Here is a 15634-nt window from a genome sequence, read left to right as displayed (position 1 = left end):
CCTCTTGTGGCGTGATGGGCATTTCAAGTGAGTCAGCAGCTTCTGGAGGTAGACAGCGTACAGGCAGGGAATCTAGGAAGCGGTCTATGTCCGAGCCATCCCCCATGAACCCAGAGGTATACAAGAGCTCATAATATTGGCGGAACTGCTCCGCGATCGACGCGTCATCTCCAACTTTCTCTCCCTCCCCAGAGCGAATGGAGTCTACTCTCCTGCTGTTTCTAAGTTCCCTCAGTCTCCAGGCTAAAATCTTGTCAGGCTTCTCACCTTTCTCCATATATTTCTGTTTGAGGAAGGCCAACTTCCTTTCAGTCTGGCCCACCAGCAGGGCTGCCAATTTACCCCTGAGCCGCTGAAGCTCAGCCCATTTGCCCGGGAACATTTGCGATCTTAATTACCCACCAGGGTGGATAGCTTATTCTCTCCCTCAGCTTCTTCTCCTCCATGGCCATCTCCCTCTTCCTCCTCGAGCCCATCTCCATGAGGGTCCCCCGGATAGTGGCTTTAAACCCGTCCCAGACCCTCATCACTCCAACTTCACCATTGCCGTTAATGGCAAAATATTTGTTTATTGCAGTCAGGACCGCCTGGAAGGACACCTTATCTTGCAACAGAAGATCATTACATGACCAACGGAACCTGTCGGGGGGAGGAGTGTGGACTCCCAAGCTGGTTATGACCATGTCATGGTCAGACCAAGGGATAGATTCGACCTTAAAGTCTGAAATAAGCTCCCGAAGCGCAGAGCCCACCAGAATATATTCTATCCTAGAAAAAACTGAGTGGGAATGAGAAAAGAAGGTAAAATAGGGATCTAGCCCCTGCTTTGGCTCCTGTGAGTCGACCAACCCTAATTCCTCGTTCACCCTTAGGAATGTTGCAGCCAACCTTTTTTGGTAACGCAAATCAGTGTGAGGAGTTGCTGACTCCTGTCCCTCTCCGGATCAAGGACCATATTAAAATCCCCACCCACCAGAAGAATACCCTCAGTAAATGCCGCTACTTTCTCCAACATAGCCTCCCAAAAACAATCTTGGGCTTCGTTAGGGGCATAGACACAAACTGCTGTGAGCAATCTACCTCTCACTTCCCCCTTAACCATTATGTAACGCTCCTCAGGGTCAGAGCGTTGGGCTTTTGGCATGAAGTGGGCTTTAGAAGACACCAAGAGAGCCACCCCATGCTTCTTTGATACATATGGCGAAGAAAAAGTGTGCTGTATGGATCGAGCCTTCAGATTCGCTTCCTTCCCCTTAACCCAATGTTTCTTTTGTATAAAAAGGAAGTGCAGTTGGAGTCTGCTGAATTCCCTCACCACCATTGACCTGTTAGCCGGTGAATTAAGTCCACGCACATTTAGTGATCCCACTGTCAGTGCTTGAGTCAATTCAACCATAGGGGAGATTGATGCATCTCAGGACCCCACATAAAGCACGCCTCAATCCACCTTGCTTCCATGACCAAAAATTACAGTCAAAGAGAACTGTATCCCACCCAGACCCCCCATTATCTGGTAAAGACAAAAAACAACCCAAGTAAACTAACCAAAACAACACGCCCCTCCCCCCACCCACCCCTTGCCAGAGCGCCTGGAACCAAAGCAACAAAAACAGTGTCACTAGGCCAGGCCACCTGCGCCTCCTCCCCACCAAGCTACACCAAGAGCCCCCTGCCCCCAGCTCTATTTAACACAGACTAAAACAACCAACGCCCCCCCTCCCATCCCAGCCCTAGGCCTCAGCACGAGAGACCAAACCACAGCCAGAAAGCTAATAAGCCATTACTCCAATGAAGAAAGTCTAACTGCAACGTGCAACTTCTACAAAGGACCCCGGGCCGGCTAAGCACTGAGAAAAATATGGCGTCCCTAGAAGAAAGCGTGCCTCAATTCCATAGGGTCATCCGTCGGTAGTTGCTCCTGGGGATGCAGGGGCTACCCTTCTAAACTTTCTGTGGCCCCGAACCTTACGCTCTTCCGTAGAATTGTTAGTCTTAATCTTGCGGGGGCTAGGAAAACTTTTCCGTTGATCAGATCATGCAGGCTCCATGTCAGGTTCACCCAGCAAGTCCCGGGACACTCTGTGAATGTCATCCTCTGTAACTAGAGCATATTTGTGACCCTCTAGTTCAAAAGAAAGCGAAAAAGGGTATGCCCATCTGTAGCGCACTCCCCTAGACTGGAGCATCCTGGTCAACGGGGCACAAAGATGACGCCTCGCTAGGGTAAAGGCAGACAAGTCTTGAAAAATCGAAATTTGTGCAGATTCCCAAGTGATTGGGCCCCTCCTCCGGGCCTGTTCCAGAATTTTGCTCTTCTCTGAAAAGTAATGGAATTTCACTAGTATCGATCGAGGAGATACACTAGGAGCACCCGCCCTATGTGCTCTATCAATAGTTGGTTCATTAATGTTGGAGTCGTCGAAGAGTGACCCAACAGCAGCTTTGACAGCCATGATGATGTCCAGCTGCGTCTCGCCTTCTCTCTATGGAAAGCCCATAAAGCGGAGATTACAGCGTTGCTCCCTATTTTCTAGGTCATCAAGTTTAAGCGTGTGTTTCTTTTCCCTACGCTCTAACTCAGCCAGGCGGACCTCCAACTGGGTCTCAAGTATGTCAATGGAGGAGGTGTTAGCTTCTAAGGCTTGAACTCGATCGTCCATGGCCTCAACCTTTCTGTCCAGCGAGTCCAGCCTTCCAGTGATGTCCGCCCTGAATCTGCAAATTTCTTCCAGGAGAGCTGCCATGCCCTTAGCGACCGAGGCAGAATCCATAGACTCTAGGTGCGAGGATGTCGCCATACTGGGGGATATGGGCAGGCCAGCAGGAGATCGGCGGAACCTCTGGAGTGACTCAGCCCAGCTCATGGAGGAGCAAGCCTCCCTGACCGTCAGCCCAGAGTTTTGCTAGGCGCCGGCAAGGGACTGCTGCACAGGAAATGTAACCAGACAAGGAACGGAGTAGGAAGGCGGACAAAGTCCAATCAGCACCTATCAACGTGACAGGAGCAGCAGATCATCACAGTCAACCCTCCTTTGGAAGTGCTCTGTACAGGCACATGGAAGATCGGGCGCTAGTGACTCCGCAGGGCTCCCAGGCTCCAACACTTCACACAGAGCAGGCGGAGGCACAGACCAGCGCCCAGGTACTATGAATGGTGCGACCTCCCTAATGAAGAAGCATGAGTATCTATGCCAGCCAAGTGGGCTTTGGGGCTCACTAACCTTCAGAGGGAACAGGAGGTGAAATCACTCCTAGATTGACAAAGGCGCTGGAGCAGCAAGGGCCCGCTCTAGAGATGTGGACCCAGTGGATGGTCCCCACTTCACCTGCAGGAGGGCTCCACTTAGGCCCCAGACCCAATCACCACCGGAGGCTGCCTGGGGACCAGCCACCGAAAGTGACTCCTCGATCTTTAGGGTGAGGTCTCCCAAGCTGCTCCTAGAGTCCCCCGTGCTCCAGTGACCGGTTTTGGCTCCTTGCGAAAGTATTCAGGGGCGGAGTCGGGCTCAATCAGTCTTTGCAGGGAAGGGGAAAAGGGAAAAAAATTCACTGGGCACACAACTGGACCGCAGTCCCAAAAGGCGAGCCCTGGCACGGGCCGTACGCACACCGGGTCCGCCCACTCCAGCGACCCCCAGTCACCCCACAGCAGGATTTTAGGGGACGCGTCCCCGCAGCCTCGCAGGCAATGGCCTCATCCCGCTCCAGCCCACGGGAAGCGCAGAGGCTGCCACAGTCAGTCTCCCGCCGCCAGGTACCCACCTCAGAGCTCGCCTCCTCCAGTCTCCAGTTCCCCTGGCAGCTGGGGGGAAACAATCCGGCTCAGCAGGTATGGGGATGGAGGACAGCCAGCAGGGTACAGGAAGGCACACAGATCACCACAATGGAGGGCGGGGAGAGGCCACATGGACCAAACAGGCCCCCCTCCCCCACTTCGGTCGGATCGCTGAAGTCACAGAGCGGCAGGCTGGAAGCTGGATTCACTCACTTCGCCGGCAACAAGCAGGTCTGGTTCCCGGTCCGTAGGTCTCCTTCAGGGACCGGGAATGCTCTTGTGACACGCTCTGAGGGGTTGCCCAGCTTTGGGGGGTCAGGTCGGTCCCTTATGGTGGTTCAGGGGGGCTCTGGTCCCTTTTTTACCAGCCCAAAGAGGAGACCGACAGAGGAGCGTCAGAGCATCACAGTGCCCCCTGGTGGCTCCCCTTTGTACCGTTTTTCTGGAAGTATCGTCATATGTTTGACAGTCTTCTCTACATTTTTCCTCTGTCTCACTGCACACTAAAATGTCTTCCACATGTCGAATTATGGCGCTTTCAAGCTGAACATTTCCCAAGGACTCTATTAAAAATAGAAGGGGAATCAAAGTATCCGGGTGGCAAACAATTGTTTCATGCAAATTATTCTATATGAAAAGTAAGTAAAATCCTGTGGGTGTTCGTGTAGGGGAATTGAGAAAAATGCATTTTTCAAATCGACAACAGTAAAATACCTGGCTGTTGACGGGATATTGCACAATACTGTCACAGGTTTTGGAATTAAAGGAAACTCTACTTTAACTATATTATTTAGAGGGCGAAGATCCTGTATAAATATCCACGACTCTCCCTTTGATTATTTGACAGCCGTGTTGCATGGAGAATCTGATGGTACTAGAATGCCTTGTTTCATTAGGGCAGATATAGTTTTGAATGTCCCCCCATCTGCTTCTCTGGACATCGGATACTGTTTTGTACATGGCAAAATAGCTCCTGATTTGAGCTTAATTTTCACCTGCTCCCACTCCCTTCAGTAGGCCCACGTCGTATGAACTTGAAGTTCATAGATCATTTCGCCCTTTCTCCTGAAAAAATGACAGTTTTGTTTTTGCCAAAGCCATTCGCTGTGGTGCCCCTTTGTTCTCAACTTTAATACAATAAGTGAGACATAAAGAATACTAACTCATCATCTGAATAATCATCACTAAACAGTTCATCATCTGCCAAACCGTTTATCTTCACTTACACTCTTGTCCTTCCTTGAGGGCTAACAATGTTCTCCATCCCCTTCCCTCATCGTCTGTCCTATGAAGCACCACCCTTTCTTCTCTTACCACTGCTGCTTCTAATTGCAGAAGAATAACTTGCCCTTCCTCATTCATAGAAATGTCTGGCCTGAACAAAAATGTATCAGGCATTCTTATTATTTGACCTGCCAATTTAGGTAACCATGATAATAAAACGGTCACTCCATACAAAAATACTTCCTTGTCGAGAAGGGACTTCCCTTAAGCCTTTCTTTCCTGCAACGGTTCATATAAATTCCCTCACATTCATATAATGTATCCAAACGGTTGAACACACTATGCCTTAGTCAGTAAAAGATATTGTCATGTTAAGATTTGTCATTAAATCACTCCCTAGTACATTCACTGGTGTCTGTTTGGAGTATAGCAATGGCATAGACATGTTGTGTTCCCCTATAGAAATGGGTAATTCGTCTGTAAATGGAACTAAATTCATTGAACCAGAAAATCCCTGAGCATTCATGGCAATGCCTGACATTGGATATTTTCCCTCACGGACACAGGAACAAGTTGCTCCAGTTTCTACACAAAATGAATGTCTTGCCTCCTATCGTCACCTTGACCCTTAGTTCTTCTTGGGGGTCTAGTGTTACAGATGGTACTGAATACATCAGGTCGTCCTGTGGGCTATCCTATTGTGAGTATAAATTCATCCCTGTGCCTGTGAAAGGATTCCCTCCTACCACAGTCACACTCCTTAATTTGAGTTTTGCTGCTTGTGTAGCTCCTGTATCCATTTGCCATTGTGATGCGCCTGCCTGTTGCATTGGGATGTGTTGTATTTGTTGAGTGGGTGCCTGTTGCATTTGTCTAGGTCTTTGCTGCTGTTGCCCCTGTAACGACTGTGTCTGCGTTGGTATTTGTTGGAATTGTTGGAGTTGTGACAAATGTGTCTGTATTGGTACTTCCTGAAACTGTTGTGGTTGTGGCGCACGTGCCTGATTTTGCGTGTCATCTTGGAGATAATATCCGTGTGAGTCTGTATTATATTGTGGAGCATATCCTGTCCCCCCTCTTGGAGACTGCCAGTTCTATTGTTGCATGCTTCCTGTACTTGTCCTATTTTTCCACAATTCCAACATGTTAAGGGCTGTCCACCAGTAGATCCTCCCCTTCCTTGAGGGTTTTGAAATCCTCCTTGTCGTCCTCCTTGAGGTCCACTCCCTCTGCCTCTTGGCATATAATTATGCCCACTCTGATTTTGGGCGTTGGCTATATTATTATGCTGCGGAAACTGCACCACTTATGCCGTGCTTCCCTCATTACTTGTCAACACTGCTCCCTCCATGGTGAACTTAGATAATTTCTTCTGCACCAACTTTGCCTCTTCTTGCTTTCTACGCTCAGCTTTCTTCTTATCTTTTTCTTTTAGCATTCTGCAATAATGCACGATTGCCAATTATATCTCTGGCCATGGTTTTGCTTACATTCCCACCTGTTTCTTTAACTGCCTCTTTACTGGTTCTAGCAGTCCCTGACATATGTGGTAAAATAACACTACCGTTTTATCCCACGTTTCATGCGTCTCCGAACTAAATCTATCCTGAGTATCCTGAGTAAATGCAATGGAGTCTTCATCCTACCTCATTTTCCTAGTCATTATCGCTCCAATATCCAATGTATCTGGATATTGTACTCTGTGTTTTGCACAGTTACTTTTAGGTACCCTGCTCTTCCCCAAATGTCATCAGCCCTCTCCCCTACGATGGCTGTTAATAGGCCTTTTATGTCGCCTATGGCTAACTTCATTCCTGATGTCCTTTTCTCTAATTCTTTAATCCATTTTCCTGCATTGGAATTTAAACTCGGCTGTTTGCATTTTACATTTTCCTTATACATCTGTGGCCTTTCTCTAATAGTGGGAACTGTGAAAACCCTTGTCCTTGGTCATATCTACCCACACTCCTTGTTCTCCAGGCAGCATTCTGATCACCTGCTTGTTTTCTCCCTGGCAATGCCCTCAATCTGCTCACATAGGACGGGGACGCATCACCTGTACTGTGCAATCGTACTTGTGGTTGTTCAGAACATGGTATTGGATCTGGTGTTCTTCTTACAGGGTCTTCTAGATCTAACCATTTTACTCCTTTATCTATGCATGATTTTCTTGAAAATCCATATGCGCCTTATTCCCGCATCTCCTTATTTTGTTTCCTTTCCTCGTCTGACATTATTATGCCCCAACTCATATGACTATTGTACTCTTCTGCGTCATCAATATCTGACCTATTTAAAGACAATGTTCTATGATTGTCTGGTCTGACGTCCTCTAAGCTTCCTCCTATTTCGCTAAAGGAGACTCTTTGTTCACCTTCTTGGGTTCTATTTCCTTCCTTATGCCTCATTTGTCTATATAATTTCCCCATCCTTGTCCCTATAGTCTTTGTGTTTTCTTCTCTCCATGTTGGTATGGCTAATAAATCTTGCAACCCTCCATGGGACGGTTGTGCGATCTCTCTTCTTCGGTTTGCACTTCAGTTTCTATGGGTATTATGCTTCTACAGCATAAATATACAATCTCATCTCTAGATCTCCTACTTCTGTTATTTTCTTCCTCTATTCTCCTTATTTCCCTTAATTCCTCTTCCTCTTGCCGTGTTTGTAACCTACAGGCTTTCAGTCTTTGGGCTTCTATTTCTTCTCATTTCTTCTTGTTCTATCCTCTCCTTCTCCCTTTTGCCTTGTGCTTTCTTCACTTACACTCTAGTCCCTTTCTTGTTTGTATAGCCTCTCTTATTCCTTCTCTTTTGCTTTCTTATCTTGCTCCTCCCTTTCCTCTTTCTTGAACCCAATCAATACCTTTACCATCCAGTTTGAGCAATATTTGTCCCCCGTCCATTTGTTCTGTACTATTGTCGTACCTTTAGCTATATCCTTTATTCATTTTTGTTTCTCTGCCTCTTCCTCTATTTTCATCTGTTTATTCTGTTTATCCCTTTTCTCATCCCACTGTTTACCTTCATCGCGTGTCTGTATATATTTGCGTTCTCTGCTTTTACTCTCCCTCTGTCTCTTCACTAGTATTGGCAGGTGGTTACTATTGTGGATTAACATATCCCGCTGCTGCTTCCAGTTCCTTTAGAGGGTAAAATCCCTTCTCTTTATCCTCTAGGTCTTGTTTCACGGGAGGGAAAAGAGGAGCTGACAGTGTTACATTGTCCCCTTTATGGTGACTAAGCATCCACTCCCTATAGAATGGGTCTTCTTTCTCATTCTGGTACATTTTCCAGAGCTCAAATACTGCTAATCTTTTCTCCAGCTTCTTTGCCTTATTTGTGGCATGTAAATATGTCACCAGATTACGTTATACCATATTTGACAATGAACCTCCTGGAGGCCAAGGCATAACTGTCTTGTTGGACGTGCCCGTAATCCATTCGGAATGATACTGCCTAATTTTGGTTGTATATCTTGGTAATGTTCTGCATAAATGTGTGAGAGGGGTTTCTTCCTTGATGGAAAGCCAATTCAGACTGCCAATACTTTGCCAATTTTGTCCTCTTCCTTCCAAATGTATTATATATATCATTTACAAATATTTGAGCAGGCACCATCAATTGCTGCTCGTATTCCAGAAAATCAAAATATTTTCCATATCTTTATTGATTTTGTTTTTAAATAACCTATTGACAGTGTTTTTATTTCTTCGTTTACATTTTCTGTTAATTATTTTTATATTGTTCTTTGTTTTTTAGTATCTTTAAACTGTCTTCTTTATTTTCTGGGTACATCGGTTTTTCACTATTAGATTGAAGTCAATACTTTGTCTAAAGAATGTTAGGAAAAAATAGTTTATGGATTCATGCTACCATGCACTTTCAGTATGTGTGTGTGTGTTTATATATATATATTTCTGAGGCTTGTGGAATCTGCTTAGATCACATGCTGTGCATAGGCCGACATCTAGTGGAAGCTGCGGAGTATTACAGTTTGTTTTTCGAAACTCGAAAATGGGCGTCGACACAGGCGTGCCAGTAATACTATCCCTAGTGTGACGTCCACTGTACCCAAGATCCCTCACGCGTCTAGGATCCTCAGATTGTTTTTTTCCGCCATACTGGTCGGAAGCATATTGCGGAGTCCCCTGGCCTTAGCCATACTTTTGCTAATAATTGAAAATTATAATTCTTTATTGACATCCTTCCCCACCCCAACGTCGACCCTCGACACTCGACGACGGCTGGAGAAGACATCGACTGTCGGCTGCCGCACGACGGATCTGGGCCTCGGAAGGCCGCTGGCCTCGGCCCTGCAAGTAGGGAGAGTGGGGGGTGGTACATACTCTTCACTCTTGGTATATAAGTACACCTTATCTTATATATTTCATACACTTACCAGCCCGCTGCCTTTAGGTGCGTATGGAGGGTACCCCTTTCCAATTCTGCCCCAAGTGCAACCGCAAATACCCTTGGGTCGACAGGCACGCCACGTGCAATCTCTGCTTGCCGAGGGACCACCCCGAAGCGAACTGCAGAGCGTGTAGTAGGTTTAAACCTAAGACACTTAAGGACCGTTCGACTAAGCGTTGGGCCCACCACGCCAGGCAGGCGGCCATGGCAGCGGAGGGCGCCTTCAGCGATGGCAGCGACGCCATACTTTCGGACGGCGAGGGCATTACGGCGTCGAAAGACAGCCGAGCGCAGGTCCCCGACCTCGGAAGGTCGTCCGGCAGGGCGGCTATGGGGAAGACCCCCGGCGACGCAAGCGCTACACACCCTACACACACTAAGCACACTAAGTCCAACCGAACCTCGACGACGTCGACTTCTCGGAAAGAGGCACAGATAGAACGGTCCGACTCGGTGTCCTCTGGGCGCTCTCGATCGAGATCGCCTCATGACGCAAGGCAATCATCCACTCTTGCAAAGAGTGCCTCGCTCCCTAGACTAATGGAAGTTCGATCGTCGGAGGACAAAGACGACTTCCACCCCCAGGCCGCGCTCCAAGAGACGGAGCCCGTAGTTAACACCAGCGAGGCCCCACGCTCGAAAAACACAGATACCTCTCCCGATCCTCGACGCCAGGCGTCGAACGTCTCCGGGGCCTCCAAGGGACAGGGAAAACATTTTTCCACGCACAGGGAGGGGGCGAAACAGCGGAAAGCACATTCTTCCACTCCTGTACGACCATCCTGTCCCCTAAGCAAACAGTTAAATACAAGTCTACTGAGAGATCAACATCCAGCAAGGGTACCCTTGATAAGTCCCCTAAATTGCCTACTAAAGTCATACCCAGTTCCAGAGAATGGTCCAGTGAAGACATAGACAGGGTCATGTCAAGGATGTCTTCCTTGGCTGATTTCTACGACAAGAATCCAGAGCATTTCCTCTCGTATGACCCTCACGGGGCCACACCCTCAGGTTCCACTGATCCTATCCCCCTAAGTAAAAAGGCCCGGTTCGAAAGACCTGAACCCTTCGAGGTGCAGCCTTACTCTACTCCATTCCCCGAGGGGGACCAGGAGTTTGAAATTATGGAGGAACAAGCCGGGACGGAATACTATGCGGATGATGAGGATCAGGAGGAGGGAGAAGATGAGCAGGAAATTTACAGAGTAGATTCCCCGGTAGAGAACGAAGCCCCAGTTACCGACTCGCCAGTCGATAACCAGCCCCTCCTTAATGAGGTTCTCGCTCGCGCGGCAGAACATTTTCACATCGACACCCACGGTGTACAGGAGGAAAGGGACTTCGCAGAAGAGTTGGTGGGAGAGAGGAGGCCGGTCGCTCAGACCATCCCTATCCTTAAATCCATCCAACGAAGAATAGATCCGTCCCTGGTGAACCCAAACCTCACCAGAGCAGTCAACCCCAGGGTCGAAAAGCTTTTCCGGGCAGCCCAGTCTGACCCTCTCTATATAAGAGGACATCTTAAACCAGACTCCCTAGTTGTTACCAACACTCGGAAGAGGGCTGGAACACCCTTATCTTCATCAGAAGCTCCTCCCGACAAGGAGAGCAAGAAACTTTACGGGTTTGGCAGGAAGGTAGCCTCAACGTCTGCCTACCAAGCAAGGATTGCTAACTCCACCACCCTGTTGGCCAGCTACAACTGCCATCAATGGGAAGAGGTCGCGGCGCTCATAGCCTCTGCTCCTGAACCGTTAAAGGGCCAATTGGCTCGGATCTCGGCAGAAGGGAGAGCCGTGTCTGGTTGCATATTAAAAGCAACTTTCGACGCCGCGGACAACGCAGGAAGATTGATAGCAGAAGGTACTGTTATCAAAAGACATGCGTGGTTACGGCAGTCGGGGTTCAAAACAGAAACTCAGGCTTCATTAATAGACAAGCCGGTGGAACCCGATCTATTGTTTGGGAAAGCGGTCGAAGACGCACTTAAAAACGCCAAGGACGAATACGAGGCACTGAAATCCCATGTCCAACTAACCAACAAACCCCCTAACCAGAGGGGGAATAGTAATTTTCGTTGCCCACGCGGCCAAAATTCACAAAGAGGCAACTATGCCCAGGTACAGGGTACACAGTGGAACAACAGCCAGCAGTCTACCCAAAGTTACGGCAGGGGTAACAAGAGAGGGCGTGGAAGAGGCAGAGGCAGCCCCAACAAGGGAGGTGGCACGCCCCCACCAAAGCAGTGACGCTCAGTTCAGGGTCCCTTCTCACGCAACCCCAGTAGGGGGACGCATTTCCAACTTCACCCAGGCTTGGTAAGGGATCACCTCAGACAGATGGGTGCTGTCAACAGTGTCCACAGGATATTGTATAGAATTACTGCAGCGTCCCCGGAACCATCCTCCACGACAAAGAGTACACTCCTTAGAACATCAGAAGATCCTTCTCGAGGAGATTGCCATTCTGCTAGAAAAGGACGCGATAGAACTCGTCCCAGGACACCAGGTAAACAAGGTTATCTATTCAACTTACTTCCTTGTGCCAAAGAAAGATTTGACAATACGCCCAGTACTGGACTTACGGCCTGCCAACAAGTATGTCAAGCCCCAAAAATTCCGTATGACCACGCTACAAGAGGTAATCCCCCTCCTAAAAAAGGGGGATTACATGGCAACCTTGGATATGAAAGATGCTTATTTTCATATTTCCATGCTCCCGGCGCACAGAAAGTACTTGCGCTTCAAGGTGGACAGTCGCCACTACCAATTCAAGGTACTGCCCTTCGGGATAGCTTCAGCACCCAGGGTATTCACCAAGGTACTGGCGGTGGCAGCTGCACACCTACGCAGGGAGGCAATCCCAGTGTACCCTTATCTGGACGACTGGCTCATAACGGGGGAAACCCCAGGAATTTGCAGGACAAACATTCAAAGGACTATCGACCTCCTCCACGAATTAGGCTTCTCAATCAACGAGAAGAAGTCAAGCCTAGTGCCAAGCACCTCAAAACAGTTCCTGGGAGCAATCCTAGATACTCAGAAAGGGTTGACCTTCCCTTCGGAAGAGAGAATTCGGAATATACTACTGCAAATTCCACATTATCAGTCCGGTCAACAAATAACGGTACGCAAAGCAATGCGGTTACTGGGCATGATGGCGTCATGCATTTACCTGGTCCCCCACGCGCGACTGCGCATACGTCCTATGCAGGAATGGTTGGCGAAACAGTGGTCTCAGGCAAGTGGTCAGTGGGACGATCTAGTGGTCGTTTCGCCAACACTTGTACAGAACCTACACTGGTGGACAAGAGAGAATCTCGCAAGGGGAAAACCCTTTTACGATCCCGAAGTGCAGGCAGTGGTGACTACAGATGCATGCCTGACTGGGTGGGGAGCTCACCATCTCCACCACACAGCTCAGGGTCTCTGGTCTCACTCAGTAGCCAAGAAACACATCAACCTGCTAGAGCTTCTGGCAGTATTCAGAGCGCTTCGGGCGTTCGAGACCCATCTAATAAACTTGTCGGTGCAGATCCGGACGGACAGCACGACAGCCATGTTCTATCTGAACAAGCAAGGAGGGACTCGTTCGCCAAATCTGTCCAAGCTTGCCCAGAAAATCTGGATATGGGCACTCAGACGGAACATCTTCCTGTCATCGCAACATGTTCCAGGGGAGCTCTATTCCCTAGCGGATGCTCTAAGCAGAGACTCCCTCCCAGAAGAACACGAATGGGTCCTTCACAGAGAGATCGTAGAAGATCTCTTCTCTCAGTGGGGTTTCCCCACTATAGACTTATTCGCCACAAGCGAAAACAAACAATGCCCAGGATTTGCATCCAGGTTCCCCCAGCCAGACTCCCAAGGGAACGCCCTGTGGATGAACTAGTCAGGGATGTTTGCGTACGCTTTTCCACCAACTCCTCTCATCAGGAAGGTAGTGTACAAGATGAACAAGGAATCGATGACGCTCATCCTAGTTGCTCCCATGTGGGCGAGACAACCATGGTTTCCACACCTACGCAGGATGGCGGTGTGCGAGCCCATCAAACTCCCAGCCTGGTACAACCTACTGTCCCAGCAACAAGGTCAAACAGTGCACCAGCAACCCAATTCAATGAACCTGGCAGCATGGCTCCTGAGGTCATAGAGTTTGGACATCTCAATTTACCACAGAGGTGTATGGACATCCTAAAAGAATCCAGGAAACCAAACACTAGGCACTGTTACTTTGACAAGTGGAAGAGATTTGTTATTTGGTGCCAGAATAAACAAATCAACCCGGTTGGTTGCACTCCTTCCAACATTGTGACATACATGCTCCACCTGCTGGATGCAGGATTGGTTTTTAACTCTCTGAAAGTACACCTGGCTGCCCTCTGGCTTACACCACATCCCATAACAAGGTGTTGTGGTGGAAAGTACCAGTAGTTAAAGCCTTCATGGAAGGAGTAAAGAGACTTCACCCTCCTATTTCTAACCCACCGCCAGGATGGGACCTTAATGTGGTGCTAGCTAAGCTCATGGGCCCCCCTTTCGAACCCATGCATAAAAGTAGTCTCAAACACCTGACTTATAAAACTGCCTTCTTAGTAGCCATTACCTCTATAAGAAGGGTCAGTGAAATTCAGGCTCTGTCAGTGCAGGATCCTTTCTTTACTATCCACAAAGACAAACTGGTTTTACGCACACACCCTAGGTTCTCACCTAAATTTATATCTAAATTCCATGTAAACCAGTCCATCGAGCTTCCGGCTTTCTTCCAGAACCCGCAAAGCTCGGCTGAGGTGAAACTACACACCCTAGATGTGCGTAGGGCGGTCCTCTACTATGTAAACAAAACCAGACCGCTAAGGAAAACAGATCAACTGTTTGTCTCCGTAGCTACAGGCAGAGAGGGAGATCGCGTCTCTAAAGGCGCTATCTCGAAGTGGATTATCAACTGTATACAGCTGTGTTACTCTCTTTCTGAAAAAACTCTGCCTTTTACGCCAAGAGCCCACTCTACTAGAGGCATTGGGGCCACTCTGGCTTTCATTGCAAATGTTCCCCTCGACACCATTTGCAAAGCAGCTACTTGGAGCTCTATTCACACTTTTACTCAGCATTACTGCATTGACACTCATTCCAAGACAGATACACAAGTGGGACAAGCGGTTCTGAGACACCTGTTTGCTCATGACTCTTCTCACATCCCACCTCCTTCTTCTGGAACTGCTCGCTAATCTATGCACAGCATGTGATCTAAGCAGATTCCACAAGCCTCAGAAGGGATACATTACTCACCGTAATCGTATTTCTGATGCTTGTATCTGCTTAGATTCACATGCGACCCACCCTTCCTCCCCTCCGAGAGAAGGCGCATGATTGCTGGTAGTCTTACCTTTCTGTCTATCTGCTTGGATTATCTGTACTCGCGCTACTCCTCATGCTTCCTCATGTCAGAAAAAATACAATCTGAGGATCCTAGACGCGTGAGGGATCTTGGGTACAGTGGACGTCACACTAGGGATAGTATTACTGGCACGCCTGTGTCGACGCCCATTTTCGAGTTTCGAAAAACAAACTGTAATACTCCGCAGCTTCCACTAGATGTCGGCCTATGCACAGCATGTGAATCTAAGCAGATACAAGCATCAGAAATACGATTACGGTGAGTAATGTATCCAATATATATATAAAAATGAAAAAACAAGGAAAGGTGCGCACTCCAATTCTCTGCATAACCTTCCAGGCCACTGGTGTACTCCGACGACCGGTTTCTGTGCCAATACACATCATCAGGGAGGCTGGGTGGACTTGCAGCTCACCGCAGGTGATAAAAATCTGCTGCAAGGGCTACTGGTAGATGTAGTCATCTGGTCAGCAGAGAAAACGCTCACGCCCAATCCCACAGTGGAGAAAGGGGGGGAGTGTAGCCTCAAGTGAGGCACTCCAAAGCCGGGCATATATAACCCTGGTGCGCACCTTGTCAGGTCTTGAGGATTCCACCCCTCAAGGTCCTGCGAAAAATGAAAAAACAAGGAAAGGTGCGCACTCCAATTCTCTGCATAACCTTCCAGTCCACTGGTGTACTCCTCCGACCGGTTTCTGTGCCAATACACGTCATCAGGGAGGCTGGATGGACTTGCAGCTCACCGCAGGTGCAGGTGATAAAAATCTGCTGCAAGGGCTACTGGTAGATGTAGTCATCTGGTCAGCAGAGAAAACGCTCACGCCCA

The 15634-nt window shown here is 48.4% G+C and overlaps 1 protein-coding gene across 4 annotated transcripts in view; it reads left to right on the top strand.

Moving 5' to 3' along the window:
* The window catches only part of EXOC6 (exocyst complex component 6), a 2769442-nt gene that overhangs the window by 990739 nt on the left and 1763069 nt on the right, over window positions 1–15634 (top strand). The gene's annotated exons all lie outside the window — the stretch shown is intronic.

Source organism: Ambystoma mexicanum, chromosome 8, assembly GCF_040938575.1.
Source record: "Ambystoma mexicanum isolate Mex_15411 chromosome 8, UKY_AmexF1_1, whole genome shotgun sequence".
Lineage (NCBI taxonomy): Eukaryota > Metazoa > Chordata > Amphibia > Caudata > Ambystomatidae > Ambystoma > Ambystoma mexicanum.
The sequence above is the reverse complement of the archived record's forward strand: the minus strand, read 5'-3'. Positions and strand labels throughout refer to the sequence as shown.